The 6274-nt window shown below is 31.4% G+C and overlaps 1 pseudogene; it reads right to left on the minus strand.

Moving 5' to 3' along the window:
* Window positions 1-2356: 2356 nt before the first annotated feature.
* On the minus strand, window positions 2357-6274 carry LOC105626221 (annotated as a pseudogene).

Consider the following 6274-nt stretch of genomic DNA (forward strand, 5'->3'; position numbering starts at 1 on the left):
GGGGAACAAAAAATGGGTTCATTACGATAATCCCAAGCGCAAGAAAATCATGGGGAGTTCCCGGCCATACTTCCACGTCGACGGCCAAACCGAATATTCACGGCTCTAAGGTCATGCTCTGTATTTGGTGGGACCAGCTCGGCGTAGTGTATTATGAACTGTTAAAACCGACTGAAACAATCACAGGCGATCTGTATCGAACGCAATTGATGCGTTTGAGTCGAGCATTGAAAGACAAACGGCCGCAATACAACGAGAGACACGATAAAGTGATTTTGCAGCATGACAATGCTCGACCCCATGTTGCAAAAGTGGTCAAGACATACTTGGAAATGTTGAAATGGGAAGTCCTACCCCACCCGCCGTATTCTCCAGACGTTGCTCCCTCTGACTATCATTTGTTTCGATCAATGGCACACGGCTGACCAGCACTTCCGGTCTTATGAAGAAATAAAAAATTGGATCGATTCGTGGATAGCCTCAAAAGATGACCATTTTTTCGACGCGGGATTCGTACGCTACCCAAAAGATGGGAGAAAGTAGTGGCCAGCGATGGACAATATTTTGAATCATAAATGTATAACCAGTTTTTTACAATAAAGCCTCGAATTTTGAAAAAAAAAACGGCGGAAGCAAAATTGTACATCTAATATAATACAATTTCTACGAATTTACAAATTAAAAGTATCTCTACAATAAATCCATTTACTTTTTCTAAAATCGATAATTATTACGAAGATAATTATTAAGTATTATGAGCTGTCTAGAAATCAGAAAATTTGTTTCATGCATAACACAACATGAGAAGTTCCTGCATCTTACCAGCACAATATTAAATTAACGCTCACTACTCTTGACTATGATTGACTTGACTATTCACGTGCTTTATATACACACATCGCAGCGATTTTCTGCTGATTCATTCATCCTATTTGTTAGATGGATATTTTATTACTAATTCAATCTGCGATGTCATCTTTAATGCAAGCCTTTCATTTTTAATCGATTATAAGTAAAAGAGAAGAGTCACGTTTATAATCTCGCACATCAAGGGACGATAATAATAGTATAATATTATCTTTTATTTTTTTAGATCTTCAACGAGTTGCGGGACATATATATAAAACTCTAGATTAGATAATGCTGCAATATTGAAAAAATACTTTACGATATTATGATATGCTATCGCGATATATTATATTTTACGTTTATATAACAATAAAAAATTATTACAGTACAATTATGAAATGTATGTTAATTTATTCAACAGATATTTAAAAATAAATATCGAAGTGCATTAATAATCGATTCATTATGAAAATTTTTTATTTATTTTTTTATAACTATTTGCGCATATTATAACATAGTTCACACAGAATAATTTTCGCGTGATTCGTGTATGTTCATAATTTTTTACATATATGTAAAGTAACCTAGAAGTAATGGAAAAATGGAAGGGATCCATTCGATCTTATGAAGTCTCAATTACTCGAGAATAAGAAATAGTTGAGAATAAAAAAGTCGAGATTGAAAGTATTCGATTGTGTGTACAACATAGGATTTATTCTACATAATATTGTACAATTGTTAGATTCGGTGATTAGATTGCATCAAAAATCTAAAGAGGCTCTTAGATGTTCAATAATATTATTAATGTACAATTATTTTATATAGTATAGTATTTTATATTGATATCTCTATCCAAATAATTTAAAACAGACTAGAAACTCTATACAGCCTTCAGATGATCAAATATTGTGCAATAATATTGATTGTCTAGGAACTTTTTAACTTCCAGGCGGCCGGGCTTTTTTTTAATCTGAAAAAGTGCACTTTTGCTAAATATTCTCATATAAGTGCAGCCCAATGATCAACTGATGTATCGGGGACACCATATATGCCGGCCGTCACACTTCTGAAAAATTTTTTTCTTTTTAAATCAAGAAATATGGGTATCTGGAGATCGCTAAAAACTTTTCTGAAAAACCTCTGAAAAATCCCATATAAATTAAAAATCGTTTATTCACCAAATTTTTCAATTACGTAGCCTTTTTTAATTACGGTATACTCATACATTTATGTATGGGTTTTCAACTATCTGTAGGTTTAACTATCTGTAGGTAATTGCTTTTTTCTCTTGCTATGACGTATAAGATGTATGACATATAACTTATTATCTATTCTAATATACACTGTAAATATATATCATAAATATATATATATATATATATCATATATACTTAATATATGATGATTCCATATATATTATACATTTAAATACATTTTATACAATCAAAATTGATGACATATGGTGCCATCTCGCCTGAAGGAGGAAGACATGTCAGTTAGCTTTCAGTTAAAATTCCAAGTGAAAAGCATAATCCTTGTGTGTTTTATATCTGAAAAGATAGAAGATTATTTAGAGGTTCAAAATTCCTACTGCACAAAAGTTACGGTAACACTGTTGCAACATTGCAGTAATATTGCATGTTGCAGTAATATTGCTGCAAATTCTGTGCTGTATGGGAATGTACTACAATGACATTCTTTAAAAAAATAATTAAATACTGTTCAAACTGCACTATACGTCCGTCACAATCGAATTTGTCAATTATGGCAATTTCTTCCGGAGTTAACTTAAAATCAAAGATGTTAATATTCTGTTCGATATGTTTCTTTGAATTGGATTTTGGGATTGGTATAGTATTAATATCAACCTGTTCATAAAAAATTATTGCTAAATTATTCAATCCATAAAATATCTTAAAATCAATGGGTATCCCTTTAACAAGTTTCTCTAACCAATTTGAAAAATCAATTTTTCCTTATCAAAAATTCATCATTTATGCAACTTCCTAATTTTTACTCCTACTCTCTAATTAAGATTTTCTTTAAATAACATTTCATTTGAAAATAATTGGAGAATGTCATCTTGCTATCCATTTGATTTTCTAAACTTTGCGAATTTAATTTCTTCTTTTCTAATTGCTTATAAATAAAAAAAATAATTAATTAATGTCTTAATATTTCCGTAACGAAAAGATCGTCTCTAAGATCCGTTTTCACATAATAATAAATCACAATATATGGTAACCTTCAATCTAATTATATATTGTGAAATCAGGCCTAAGTCGGTCAAGGATTATATCATTAAAGAGACACCCAGTACAACATTAATTAATAATAGTACATCTAGTACAACATTAGTTAATAATAGCACATCTTACCAAGTATCTCAGAATAATTTGTGCGGGAGTTTTGCCATATTTAGCGCCAATATTTACAATTTCAAGTGCATCAAGGATCATCAGGTTTAGCCCAAGGCCAATTAGGCGAACTAAACGGACTATAAGCTGTGACAGCTATGTCATGATTCGCACAAAAGTTTCTCAATTTTCTCTGATTTAAATTCGGATGGCACTCTACCTGATTCATTACCGGTTTTATTTGGGCAATCGATAACACGCTGTTCGGAATTAAAATTGCTGAGGCCAATACTCCTCGTTAAACCCAATTTCACGCATTCCTCCATACCGTATCACGTATCAAGGAAATCCTCGTGTCCGAACATCGGATCGCCGTTTTTGTCAACCGGTATTATTCCGTCGACATTTTCCTAAAATAAACGCGGTATAAGCATGAATAATGTAATGCTCACGATTTTAATTTTTATAGTCTATAATGCGAAACTTTGTAATAACGAAACTTTCGCATTGCGCGATATTTAAAGCTAATCTGCAGCTAATGTTTGCTTTCTATTTCTTGCTTTTTACTTCTTTTTTTCTTTTCGCTACATTTTTATTGACTCGTATACTGAATCGTATTTCATGTCTTTAGTATCTTTCAAAATCAACAACTTTTACCTAGGATAGTAAAAAAAACAATGAAACAGGCAAAAAGAGGAAAAGTACTAAAAAGCAAGAAATAGCATAATGAAAATTAACCTTTATTCTCTTTTTTCGTGTTATAAACGTACGTATCAATAACGACAGTACGATACCATCGATTTTTATCTAATGATTGCAATCGCGTAACACTTTAAAAAAAAAGTCAAGCCTTAAAATGTTGTATGTGGATTTTTTTTACAATAAACCGTTTATCGCACTTATTATATCATACTAGTGATAACTTAAAATTATAAGTCATAAATCTTAGGAAACTTACATTCAGAATAAATCGTATTAGATCGTTACATCACAATATTTTAACCAATCAGAAGCCTAAGCTGCTCAAGTAGCACACAGCGCTTATAAAGCGTTAACAAAGCGCTAAAAAAGCATATAATCGCTTTTTTAATGCTTTACAAGCGCTGCTATGTTACTTGAGAGAGTGGTAATTCAAGGAAAATAACAATACACTAACAAGGAAAATAACAATACACTGTGATATAGTCAGTCATGATGTAATCTAAGTTTTAAATTATATAAGAAATGAAATTCTTATACAATTTATCACATAATCACTGATTGATTACTGCTTATCGTTATCTTATGAAGCACTACTTGCTTACAACTTGTTCCTAATTTCTGATCTATTACCCAGATAGCAAAGCTATCTCATCAACAAAATCGCACAAAAAAGTGATTACTTATAATGCTGGCAATTTGCCGGAGATTTGTCTTTAACGATTTCGAGTATACCGACATTTTAGCAACATATATGCAGGCAACAATGTGTATATGTATTGCTGGCAGTTTAACAGCAAGATAGCTGCATCAATATTATCTTATCGCATTATTGGCAATATGACAGCATTACGTGATGCTGCCCAGACAATATCTAAAATGCGAACATAAGACATCTTAAAGATTGCTTTAAGACATCTTGTAATATGATATCTTAGATATATAATATGATATCTAAGATATATTTGCCATCTGCCAACCAACAACTTATTGTAAAAAGTCCATTAATTTACCGCATAAGATATGGGCCAGTGTATCAGATAGAGATCCACGTAACCGAGTCCAAAGTTTTCCGATCTTCGGATCTTCGGCAAGCCGGCACCACATTGTCTCGTTTATGGAATGTGTTCCACAACTGAACAAAAACGATCGATTTTATTAATATATCGGAATTCAGATAAGGAGACGCAAATACTTTAGTAGTAATGAAGAGATCTTCTCTCTTCACGATCCCTTTCGCAATCTTCTCACGTAAGACTTTACCAATTTCTTTTTCATTCTGATAAATGTAAGCACAATCGAAATGTCGATATCCAGCATCAATAGCATAATGTACAGCTTGCTCGACAATCTTTGGATCATCCTAAAACAAAATCAAATTTAAAAATTTCAAACGATACTACGCATTTAGAAATTTCTTTATCTTGGCAGATGAGAAGAAAGCATCTGAACGTGGATTAATGAAAATATTAATTCGTAAAAGATGAAGCTATATTAAAATCGTCACAATTTCTTAATTTTTATGTAGTAGTATTTATCAATTATGAGAATTGGTTCAACACAAACTTTAGATAATCAAGTTGTTTACGTATACATCAGTTCCATTTATAGTGATCATGAACTTTGCGTTATCACTGACGTTAAAAGATATCGTCTGATACTTACACTGAACGAATGATGTGAATCTAAACGCTCGTTTCCACCAATGTATTTGGTAAAAAACTTGAAGAGTGAAATATCAGTTAAAATGAATAAAATACAAGTGTAACAAAGACCGAAAATTAAGTCAAAAATTAATGTTGTGTAACATTACATGAAGAACAACACCATGTAGCTGCACATATACTCTAAAAATTTGAATAAAATATTTACTTCTATTTTATGAGTGTCCACATTTACTTAGAGTGATATTCTTCTCTTTTGAAATGATTGCAATCAGTTTAACACATTATGAAATATAAAATCACTCTATGAAATTTATAATCCGATTCAATAAATGGACGTACAAAAATTTTAATCGTAATCGTAAGGCCGTAAGCAAATCGAAATTATAATCTAACGTTTTAAAATGTGAGATCATAATTTTGATTGTGATTAATCGATTTACCTGAGACATTTACCTTTACAATTACAATTAAAATTATTATACGTGACCTTAAAATTAACTTCAATCTCGGTTTAACTTTATATATATATATATAAGAATTAATTTACACTAATGGAATTTACATTAATATAAATCAAGTTTCTTTGAGAGAATCTGCTATAATGTTTTATTTTACTGCTATACTTACGCCTACTTGCCAGGTATCAAGCTCGAGTACGGGAATCTTAACACCATTGTTCTAAACTGTAGTCTGCGCTGTCAT

Source organism: Atta cephalotes, assembly GCF_000143395.1.
Source record: "Atta cephalotes unplaced genomic scaffold scaffold00005, whole genome shotgun sequence".
NCBI classification, from domain to species: domain Eukaryota; kingdom Metazoa; phylum Arthropoda; class Insecta; order Hymenoptera; family Formicidae; genus Atta; species Atta cephalotes.